This window comes from Lygodium microphyllum, chromosome 25 (assembly GCF_053477565.2).
Source record: "Lygodium microphyllum isolate KBCC chromosome 25, Lygodium_microphyllum_v1.1.10, whole genome shotgun sequence".
Taxonomy (NCBI): domain Eukaryota; kingdom Viridiplantae; phylum Streptophyta; class Polypodiopsida; order Schizaeales; family Lygodiaceae; genus Lygodium; species Lygodium microphyllum.
Genome location: NC_141159.1, coordinates 74,024,107 through 74,036,889, shown reverse-complemented (window position 1 = coordinate 74,036,889; position 12,783 = coordinate 74,024,107).

Sequence of the window (12,783 nt, the reverse complement as noted above, 5' to 3'; positions counted from 1 at the left end):
GTTTGGCCAATTGCTCGATTGTTGGTCGTTCGACGTCCAATTCAAGGTCCGAAAAATCTTGTGCATCCATCTCAAAGTCTCGCACTGTCAGGCATCTCCCATAGTCTCATACAACAGTCAAAAAAATTATGAAAATTCCCCAACCGTCGCTCGGTGGGTCTTTAAAGCACTTTTGGAGCTTGCCGCTTAAAATTGTACTGATTGCAGCTGCCACCTTCGACGAAGTCTATTTTTCCCTTGAAATTTGGATTTTTGGGCTATTTTTAAGCACTTCTCGGCATCAAAAATCATATGTCATTGCTTTGTAAATCCATGTTGGTGCAACAATCTTTCCAAAAAGTTATCTGCAACCCTTGCATTCATCTTGCTTCTCTTTTTGCAACCCAACTTTTTGCTAGCCCAATCAATTCATCTAGTTTCATTCTAGGAATTCTATGTACTTTTTGAAGAACTTGTAAAACATGGTGATCAATTATATCTAGACTTGTATTTCTACTTTGTATATTTTTATAGGAGATAACCTCTTTATGTGAAAATTTTGATTGACCATCTATTATTCATATCATCCCACTCATCCATCACTCCTCTAACTTGGTTGTACCAATTGTATCCTGTAAAGAGAACTATCTGTCCATATTGAGTGCTTGTAATAGCACATCACACATTGGACATATCATTCAACACAAAAAGATAGGGGAGTAAATGTCCCATAACCATATCATCAGCATTTTCTTTGATATCAAAAGTAGATGGAAAGATGCTATTGGCACTTGGTGTAATATAACCCTTATAAGGATCATCATCAATAAGGATGGTTCATGTAGCATCACACCCAATTTGCATAGCCATTTTAGAAAAGGGCATGAACCGTGCTTCAAAACCTACCTTTCTTGGTCTATACATTTTCATTATATTAGATCTATAGTATTTATCCTCACACCATATATCAAAAAAATGTTGAATGCTGACATGACTTGTTTTTTTGGTTGATTTTTGTTGTTTTTGTGGGTTGAATGGTTGCTTTTACATGACGATTGATTGGTTTGCAAGTGGTTTGAGAGTTTTTTGAATAGGGTGGAATGGTTTTGATAAGCTCATAATGTTTTTCAGTAGAGATGTGAGGTTCTGTGATGTTTTATTATGATCTATTGATGTCCTGATAGTGTCTGATTGGTTTTGATAGCTTATTTTTTGCTTTTTATTTGTTCTATTTTTCTTCTATATGAAGGATGGAGTAATTATTAATGAATTGTGAGGTGGTTTGAAAGCTCATGAATGGTTTTTGATGGTTTTGATTGGTTTTAGTTGAGCTGGATACTTTCAGTTGACCTTCTGTAACCCTTTGTAAGCTTTTGTAGAGCTTATGTAAATCCTCTGTATGCCTCTATAAGTGTTCTGTTGGATGAGGGTATAGTATGGGAAAGTTTTCTAACCTTGGAAAGAGATGAATTTAAGTTCAAAAGAGCTCAAAGAAGTGGAAGAAGTAGCTGCTAAAGACTTAAGTGAAGACTGGAGTGAAGTGACAACGATGAGCTATGAAGAGTCACTGTAGTGGCTTTGGTGACCTTTCATATCAGACATACCTCTTGGGAGGGGTATTCACAACCAAAGAAAAGGTTATTGTGAGTGATTATTGAGTATTTTAGTGAGGATATGATATACTATTGAGAGAGAGAGAGAGAGTGTGTGTGTGTGTGTGTATGTGTGTGAGATAGCCAATTCTATGCAAGACAATGTATCTACTAGTGAGAGATTGTGAGAGAAAGCTATGGAATCTTTGAAGATGAATCATGTGTGATATTTTTCGATTAAAAGTGGTGTATTTGTCAAAAGAGAGGATCTAGAGCATGGCTATGGTGGTTTGAAGAGATAGTGTAATGAAGTAAATAAGGCCAATGATAGGCTAAAAGCCTTTGTAATAATATTAGAGGACTAGGGCTTAGGGTTTGCTATAAATAGGCAGCCTAGGGGCCTTTTGCCAATATGAACTTGGAAGTCATGTAAGTTTTCTTGGTAGTTACATTAGTTCATGTCCTTTACCTACATGGAGGTGAGTTTCCATGGCACTAGCTTGTTTAAGCATTTCTTTCATGTTTCCTTAGATTAATACATTTCAATTTCTTTTCCATATCAATTCCTTGTTGATTCCATTAGATTAGGAAAATTTTATTCAGTTAGAAGATCCCTTCTTTACAATAGTATCAGAGCCTTGATTTGATCCAAGACATGCTTTAATTCAATCATTTTCATAATTATGATCTGCTAGGGAGGTCATTTTCATGGAAGATCTAGTTACATAAATCATTTTTGTGTAACTGGAGTTGAAGATACAGTTACATGCCTTGGTTTCTTCTTGATAGTGACTAGTCAGTTTGTACTACTTCAAATTGTGGTTATTTTAGTGCTCCTTGACAGAGACATGGGGGAAAGATGGAGGTTCATGGCTATTTTGGTAGGTCGTGACCAAAATTTTAACCAAAATCTAGGGTAAGATGGACAAAATGAAGACTATAGTCTTTAATGGAGACCAAAATTGAGTTACTTTTTTGAAAGACAGGGTTTCTTTTCTCTCTTCAAGCTCTCTTTCATGGATTCCATGGAAAATTTCTACTCTTACCTTGATTCTATGGCTTCTATCATGTAAAAGCATTCCATAACAAGCTTATTCATCTACTAAGCTTGCCTACAAGCACCATTTATGGTGATTTTGTTTCAACTATAACAACCCTGCCATCAAGGTTTGAATGATTCAGGGAGTGCATTAGCAACAAGTTCAGGGACTGCATCAGCAACAAGTTTGCATTCAAGCACCTTCCTTCTTGTGAGAAGTAATCCACCAGATCTTGCTCTGTTGTGTGTGCTAACCTCCATCAATCTGTTGATGACTGAAAGGGGAGTTGTGGTGAGGCATCTGATGGAGGCTTCATCATCAAGGAGGCCGGGCAGACTCTTAGTTGTGACCAAGAATATTTCAATACATAAGCCTTTTCAAAGGACGATGAGGCAAGAAAGCTCCTCCTCGTAGGGAGCAGCTTCGAACGTTGATGAAGGGCAAGCAGAAGGTAGCCCTGGCCATCCCACATCTTTCTCTTTCTCTCTCTCTCTCTCTCTCTCTCTCTCTCTCTCTCTCTCTCTCTCTCTCTCTCTCTCTCTCTCTCTCTCTCTCTCTCTCTCTCTCTATCTATGTCTGCAAGGTACTTTTCTTAGTCAAAGGTTGGCAAAGCTTGCAATCCTTTAGCAAGCAATGTGAATGATTAGTCTGCATCACAAACAAGAACATGAACTTTAATAAGCTTGGATGCAAACTAGTGCTATTTCCTTTCCATTTCTAGTTTGTGATTAGATCCTTCCTGGCCCTTAGGAATTTCTAGATTTCGACTTGCAGTAGACATGGTGAATGATCTGGAGTAGAATGATCCTCTTCATCAAAAAAGATCGTGAACGTAGCAAAGTCTATCAACAACATTGTCAAGTCGCACAACATTGGCTTCATCAGAGGCGGGCTAGTAAGCTTCTCATTTTCTACTGCTTCACTTCTCAAGCACTGGTGGAAATCACATATGGGAATGGAAGCATCTTGAAAACCTTATTTAATGATAGTCATTTACAACATATATTCTCATATTTCCTCATCTTGATCATCATGCTTTTAGTCTTTGATGCTTCCTGAGGGTTCCTCATACCTATAACCATCAATATTGGCCATCCTTGTACTGCATTGTGAAGATTGGGCTTCTTCTTGTTCATAAAAGGTTATGGACAACTTGATCTTCAAAAGCTTATGAAGATTCAGGGATTTTCTCAGTTTTGAAGCTCTCTTATGACTTTTGGAGTAATAAGCATTCATTCTAACTGGTGTCCTTGTTACTTGAGAATGCATTGATAAGCCGTCTCTTGGTACCAACTGAGCACCAACTTCACTAGTTTCTCTACTGATTTTACTACTTATCTGTCCCTTTGAAGCGAAGCTAGATTTGGAGGGAAGTAAGAATGAAGGCACTGTGTCAGTATGTTTCAATGATCCTGAGTTTTTAAAACCAGTCAAAGTATTCAAGGGTGCATTTTCAGGCTGGTTGCTGGTTTGAGTACCACCACTGGCCTTGATAGTATTTACACTAATTGAGGCAACACCCACTGAGCTAGGGGTAGACACAAGCTGACCCTTCAATGTCTGACTTGACTGGACAGGATTGGAATGCAAAGGATGAGAAGGAGAGAATCCAACAATAGGAGTAAATTTTCTACTTTGAGAAGGACTTGCTCCTTCACCTACATTGCTTGGACTAGTTTGAGATACCTACTTCACTTTGCTTGTATCTAGAATTTTGAAAGATCCATCCCTTGAAAGACGACCTGGCTTGGATAGTAGGGTCTATTTCAACAAATGTTGGATAATTCATGATTATTTTATGGGACTTTTACTCTTTTACACTTCTTGAAGGTCCTTGACATGAGTAGTAATCAACATTTGAAGATTCTTCATCAACATTGAAGAGATTTGGCTATCTCTTGAAGATTGAAAAGCTTGGACAACATAGGCATTTCCTAGAGCATAAATTTTGGGATTCTTCTTCAAATCTTGGGTCCATTTATACTTTTGGAAGGCTTAGCAACACTCCTTTTGAAGATTTAACAAAGTCTTGTGCCATTTGATTCCTCTTTATCAAGCTACCTTGTATGGAAGACCAATGGAGCTTTCTCAATGGTATGATGCTGTATCTGGTTGTTTGATCAATGGTAAGTGATCAATGCATACTTATGGAAAAATGGTTCAATGTAATTGATACAATATGGCAATGATGTATGGCATTGTGGCAAGAATGTTAACCCCAACACAAAGAAAGCAAAAAGAAATAGAAAAGACGTAGGGCAAAGGCGGAAAAAAGGTAGCCCGACTGAAGAAAGAAAAGGAGAAAAGGCCAAAAGCGCAAGGGCAACCTTAAAAGTCCAAGGCAAAGGCAAAAGGGGAAAGGCACATTTTAAAATAAAAAGGCGCACCCTGAAATCTTGTAAAAGAGCGCCAGGCTCTCACCCGTGCAATTTGTAAATGTAGACGGGCGGTGGAAAGGAAGCTAGGAAGATAGAAGGACAATGGGAAAAAGGGCATGGGCTACGGCCAGCCATGAAAAAAGGGGAAAAGGGAATGACCGCCCAAAAGGGATTTAGGGTTTTGTATATAAAGTTGAAAAGTGAATGAGAAGCTCATTCTTGTGTGTGGCCAAAAGTAGCTCTCCTCTTCTTCTTCTTCTTCTTGTTCTTGCTTGCTTGAGCTTGTGCTTGAGAGAGGGAGTGTGAGAGTGTGAGGGAGTGAGTGTGTGAGGGTGAGGGACCGAGGAGGAGAAGCTCTCCATCTTCTCCTCTCTTCTTCTCTTCTCTTCTCTTCTCTTCTCTTGCTCGCGGCAATGGAGCTTGGAGCGTGGAGCTTGAGGATGGAGCTTGCTTAAAGCTTACACTTGGATCGTGGAGCTACCGGAGTGCGTAGGAGAGGAGGTAACTCGAACGGCACGAAGGTAAGCTCACTACACCCGTAGATATGGATGGCGCGTCGGCTATGTGAGAGGTAGCCATTAGTGCTCGGCTTGGAACGCTTGAAACAATAAGCGGTCCGAGGGTCTTGGCGGTTGAGTGGAAGCTCCCACATTTTGGTTCCATTGCCGGGACAAACGGATTCAAGCCTTAAGCGCTTGCGCGCTTCGAATCGAGCATCAAAGTAAGGGTTTCCCTGAACCGGTGCTTGAGGTAGATAGGTAGGAAGCGAGGGGGTTGAAGATGGTATTCGATCTCCTTGGCAAGTAGGTTTTTTGCTTTCTGTGATTTATGTTGTGGAATGAAGTAGTGTAGGTATTTACTTTCTGATTTGGATGCATTTAGGGTAGGAAAAAACAAAGAAAATGAAGAAAAAAAAGAAACAAACAGTAGGGTCCTCTGTTGCTGTATAATAGGCTAAAACAGGGAAATAGGGGCACAGATCCTTGTAGTGCTGTTCGATTCGAGCACCACAGTGGTTCCAGGCATGTCTGGCATTCCCTTGTAGTGTCTTGCACCTATCTGGAAGGCGCTGGACGATTCGGTGTAGTAGACGTCAGCCTAGAGGCATCGCGTGCAACTTGCAGGCCGTCGTCCGCGCCGTCGGACCAGGCCGTCCGAGTCCCAGAATCGGACGTCCGATTTTGAGAATCGGACATTCGGATCGGACGTGCCACATGGCACTCGGACTAATCCGTCCGATTCTGAGAATCGGACGCTCGGACCAACCCGTCTGACTCGGACACTCGGACGAGTCCATAATCGGACCAGTCACAATCGGACCAGGCCGTCCGAGCCCCAGTCCAGAATCAGACCAGTCACAATCGGACCAGGCCGTCCGAGCCCCAGTCCAGAATCGGACCACCCTGTCCGATCCGATTCCCAAAATCGGACCACTTGAAAATCGGACCATTGGGCCGATCGGACCACTGGGCCGATCGGACCAACCCATAATCGGATGTCCGATTCTGATAATCGGACTCCTGAAAATCGGACATCTGAGAATCGCGGACAAAAAACTGTCAAAATCGGACACGTGTCTAGAACATAAAATTTGATACATCTAAACCCCGAGATTGACCCCTAAGGCTACGTAGAGCTGAAGGCACATCACAGATCCATAATCGGGCTAAAATTTAGAGCACGTAGGTCAAAATTTGGCTATAAACGGTCCTCCAAATTACATATGGCGTCTACCGTAACGGCCCTGCGGGCCGGGGGGGACTGCCCCCCCCCAGACCCCCGCAAAGGGGGCTCTGCCCCCTCCGCACCTCCCCCGAGTAGGTTGGAGAGAAAATGCGCGTCGTGACAGGCCTTCCAAATTGGACCCTAGCGTAGCAATGGCTCTACATGAGCATGGAGTCCCACTTGCAAGAGAGCAGCCAAAAGCCCATACCCGAATAGAGACAAACAGAGACCCTAGAACCTCAATGGGCCAATCTAGCCATCAAGGGCAAAAAGGCCACACCACGAGGACACAAAGACATTGTGTTCATACCATGTCGAGTCAGAGCGAAATGCAACATCAGCAAGCGACAAATGCCAAGATGACTAGACATGACACTCTTGATGAGAGATGTACTTTGAATAGCACTGCACTGACGATCCAAGACAGCAGTGGAGAATCCACATCTGGTCGTGCAGTCGAGAACTCAAGGGCATCTGTCAGAAGGCTTAAATTTACAAGCCAGGACCTGGAAGATGAAGACATAGTACCACCTGCCTATCTTAGGGTCAAACTCACCGCGAAAAGAGAGCATACTATCGATGCTCTGATTGATGAAGGAGCAGATTTCAATATCTTGACCTATGAATCATGGACCCTACTGGGCCAACCGAAGCTCACACCGACTAGTGCAACTCTTAGCCCTTATGGGGGACACCCACAAGCACTCATGGGGAAGTGCAAGATCCTAGCAACTATTGAAACTGAAGGCTTGCCTATCCTATTTCATGTTCCTCCAAATAGTGCTAGCTGCGGGAAAGAAACCCTCCTTGGAAGACCCTTCAAAAGGGCAACCAAGTGTGAGACTGACTATGTAGCACAAAGGATACACCTGACACTACCGGGTGTGAGGATAGTCACAACCTTTAGCAAGGGTGACCTCATCAAACCTCGAGGGAAAGGCAAGGAAGGTGCTGACGTAACAGTCAAGCCTACTAACGAGGGCAAGGACTTGTTGGAAGAGCTGATACAAGCACAAGTCGAACAGCGAGAACCAGTGAGTGAGGCCATGCCGGAAACAAGAAGGTCAAGAGACAAGGCCAAGGACAGGGTTTGGACTCACAAATATCGTAGAAGACCACGAAAGAAGCCCAAGCCTTATAGATGCAAGCATCGATGGAGAGCTAGCACAACGCCACGATGGATATCCAAGGCGTTGCTTCGGGCTCAAGGGTATTATGCAGGCAACCGATGGATTTGGGTGCCAAAACCCCTTGCTAAACCTCCCTGGTGAGTGCATCAAGAGCAAAAAAGCGTAGGAGGAGATCTAAGCGAAAAATCAGGTCTCGAGTCAACAATAGTGGAGTGACCGAGCCCCTCATGGCCGAAATCAAGAAGCCAAACGGGACCAATTGGAGGGTAGATCCTCGGCCTAGCGTGCTTGACAAGCAGATGCCAGATGCAATCGTTGAAGATACGCAGAAGCCGCTAGTGCCCAGGGAGCTTTTGATTCCCCAAGAGGATAGCAAGCATCATAGGCACAACATTGCTCATGGCAAGGTTAAATGCTCAACAAAGTAAATAACAAAATCATCTAACAGCCATGAGCAAATCTCCAAGCCAGTGTCAAAGCCACTTAGGAGTCCGAAGTCTCCTACACCCACTTCCCCTAGACGGACACAGGAAGCACCACACCAGTTGTCAAGGGCGACTGCTCAATTCCAATCTCTACCTCCATCTAAGCTTCCAACCGTCAAAGAGGCGGGACACGATGCCACCTGTACCTCTCGACCCAAAGATATGCCTGAGCCACTTAATGCGACTAGATCAGCTCCTGTTCGATCTACACAAATGAGTGCTCAAAGGCCAACAAAGGACACAGCCACTTCTGATCGCCCTAAGGACTTGACACCGCAATCCACCAAGGGTGGCCATCCCACTGAACTAGTTGCTACTACGTCCAATCAGGGATCACGGCAGTCACAGCCCTTGGCCGTGACAATACCCTATGTGGAACATGTCCTTAGTAGTTTACCTGTGGAGGAGGTGTCGCAACCAAATCCCTCAACAACTCCAGCACTTTCAAAGTGCCTAAAGCCTGGGCTGGAGGAGTTAAACGCAAGGGAGTTGGCTGAAGGGCTAGACTCTCCGAAAAGGGAGGCAGTTGTGCCCTCACAACCGGGCAAGGCTATTCAGCAAACCGCGGCTATGTCCCATAAGGACACACTAGAGAAGGGAAATGTTGAGGCCCGACCAAGCACATCAACGGCCGATATAGCCCAGGGTCCTGAGTTGTCGAGAGAGGAACCTTCATTGACCAAGAAAAAGAGGAGAAAGCAGAGAAAACAGCAACAGATGCAGGTGGTTGTGGACCCCAAGAACATTGAGACGAAGGGCGCTGGAGAGCAGATGAATAAAGCATCGAGTCCATCCACCAATGAACCCACTGATGCCTCTCCGAATAGCGGTGAAACCCCAGACACATCCGTGTGTTTTGAGAAACCAAAGCAACCGTTGCCATCAACAGTTGCTTGCAACACTCTATCCACTGACAATAGAACTCACATTGATCAATCAAGAGTGGATACAACGATGTCACAACAGGGTGACAAATCTATACCAGTCACATCCGAGAAGATCCATGAGGGAATAACAGCAAAACCTCAGGAGAAACGTGAGAACCCCAAGAGCATAAGAAAACCTAGCGTTGACCAATCTTGCCCATCTAGGCCTAAGCCCCCAGCCATGCTAAAGCCTAAGGAAACTCTTAGAACTTTGCATGAGATAGCAACCGAGCAAGCCCTCGCTGAACATGAGTTGGAGGCTAAGCTCAAAGTAGTCGCACGTGTCTACGTCCTTGCGGATGTGGGCATGATCCCCAAGGAGCAGCTTGGAGAGTACTTAACCTTTCCTCTATCATGGGAAGAACAAGAACATCTCAACGGGCACTACGACAGGCTCTTGCATGAACAGATGCGACTCATCCCTGACGAGGAGGCTGATGAACTACGCTTAACCGTCACGTTCAATGAAGTGATTTGCCGACCGAATCTCGTAGACCTAGAGCTACTAAAGCGACTATCAGCAGGCCAGAGTCAATTTGAGCAGCGTTGGTGCGAAAGCCGCGTCGTAATGGCCGAACTAGGGGCTCAGATCATGACGGTCTCAGAAGAGCGATTGGCCAAATGGCGGTCTCAAAGAGACCCAACCTACGTGGCACCAACTTCCCTTCGAGTGCTCTCTGACATTCGGGGTGCGGACTTGGCTGGGACTAGGCTACAGGGCCCTTTGATTGATAAGGTTCTCACCGAAGAGGAGTTACATATTGCCAGTAGACTCGGTCAAGGTTCCATGCTACTCCACGTGGCAAAATATCTATCAGTATTAAGTCAGCTGCCACGAATACTAGATGCGTGTGCCATGCTCCGGTATAACCCCGAGTTCTACACTTGGTTCTTATCCTCGTGATGTGACATGGATTCATAGATATGTATATAAATAAACGCTGATTTTTGTGTCACCTTGTATAAACAATATCAACACACACAAGTAATGATAGTCAAGCCCAGGGAGAAGAGTTGGTTCTAACAGGCTAACCTCCTCAAGCCCTCTTCTCATCACACATTTACTTGTCATGTGCGCTTGATAAACCACACTAAAATCCCTTCCATGCGAACGATTGTACCCTGTATCAAGGTCTAACCCTTGGTTCACACCTTGCAGGTTTTCTTTTTTAGCGGAACGCATGGAGCATCATGGAGATTTGGCTTGCAAAGATGCTCTTCGCAAGAGACGGGAGCATGTGGCACGCGCCCCTCCACCAGAGCGCTATGTGCCCACCATCAAGAGGTATGCCAAGAAGCGGGGCCCTAAGCGACATTGCCCAGGGCAAAGGCCAAAGAACCCTCGAGTCAAGAAAGTCGAGACTCGAAACCTGCAACGGGCCGCAGCACTAGTGGTATGCACTCCCAGCTCCCGCTCGGGCCCCAGATGCTCAAAGGCAGAAAGGGCAGCTTGGGAAAAAGAAGAATTTAATGAATTATTTAAAGATATTCTGGAGACGGTAGCGGGCCGGGATTACACCATTCATGTCTCGGCCGACATGTTCCCTGCTCACCCCCGCGGGAGTCCCACACCAGCAGAGCCCCAATCACTCGGCCATCCAGACTCGCCCCGCCTCGTACAAATCGAGTAGCCCATAATGCATAAGGGGCTTATCAAATGATAACTGGCCAGGACTTTTTTGTTTTTAAATGGTTGAGTGTTCCCGACTTGTTAAGTGTTGACATGTTCCTGACTTGTATGAACTTATCATATCTGCGTTTAATATAGGCTACGCCTTTAGCAAAAGAAAAAGCTAATCAAGCGCAGGTGATAAATGTCTAGTCAACACCATTGAATTCAAATGAGTGATGTCTCCTTGCATTGCACTGGTTTATTATAGTTGTAGCATACACAATGCATATGCTCTCATGAAGCGACAAGTGAATGCAAGATAATACAGGTCCCTGTGCGAAAATGCTCAATGCCCAATCACCGCAACACCCACAACCCCACAGCGAGCCGCGGCACCCTTGCAAATCGCCCACATTGCATGGCCCACAAAACATTCCTGGGCCACGCCCCCTTTCTGGGTCAAGCTCTATAGTTGGCTCACGGCAGTCGTTACCTCAATTGTACCCACATCGCATATGCGTAAGGACAGTTGTAATATCTCAAGTGTATCTCCCCCTTTCACCAACTGCTTCTCTAACAACGAGGCTAGGGCACCATCATCATTGTACTATTCATTTTCTGAGCCTTCGAAGCTTGACATTTTCCAACCCATTGAAAGGTTGATAGCCTCAACATATTGTAATGGTTGTACTCAAGCAAAAAAAAAAGTAAAGAAAAAAAAAGAGAGAAAAAAAAGAAGAAGACAAGAAAAGAAAAGAAAAAGAAACGAATGGAAAAATAAGAAGCACCCACAATCACAGCACAGCACCTAGGGGTCCTCAAATTAGGTACGTCTGGTGACCTTGGTCAACCGGCTTCGTCCCTAGTCCCCTAGCCCCCTACAATCACCCACAATTGTTCAGGGCACATCAAGGGCAGGACATACCTGGGGAGCTTGTCTCGCCTAGGGTTAGACCTGTCACCCTGACCCACTTGCACAATTTTCTTTTGCACTCTGCCTTAGTACCATTGCAATCAGTGGTGATAAGCACCGCACGATTGCCCATGAAAAGTACACCGTACTCATCAAGCAAGTCTAATAGTTCCAGCTATTGAAAGTGCGGTGTCCTTGTATTCAATTATGCTACATCGTGCAGTCACAATGCAAAGGATGTCTCATATACCTTCACATGTACTCCTTCTCCACATGGACAACTTTGCTTCATCCACGCATTGTTATGAGAAACTAGCCCATGGTCTTCTAACTATGTAATATTTAAGTATGCACAAGCACTCACATAATATCTGCACCGACATATATCCATAGTTTGGGTCCTCAAGTGCAGGACAATACTCTAGGCTTCGACCTGTCTCCCAAACTAATCAAACTATGTCTTGTGCACGATGAGAAGACTAGCACTACCCCTTAGGGAGAGACCACACGAGAGGTTTTCAAATTGCAGGTGTTGAAGACTCCACAGAAAGTGTCGCTCGATCTTCATCAACACCCAACTCTGAATGCTTATCCCTTACCATCCAACAAGCCCGCAAAGAATCGATATGTGCAAAATCCCCAACAAACCAACATGTGTGTTGACCATCAATGCAATCCCCAACACAGCGTAGCCCTACCACCAACTCCAACAACCTTCCACCAGCCACCTTGACTACCAACACGCCCCCAGGACCTTCTGCCACACCACCACCAACACGCCTCCACGGAAACCACAGGCGTCCTTGTTATCCACGTCTTCGGTGCATGCTACAGCCTGCTACCTATGACGGTGAGTGCCATGGGACTGGCACTCGTCTAGGAGGGGGGTAATGTTAACCCCAACACGAAGAAAGCAAAAAGAAATAGAAAAGACGCAGGGCAAAGGCGGAAAAAAGGTAGCCTGACTGAAGAAAGAAAAGGAGAAAAGGCCAAAAGCGCAAGG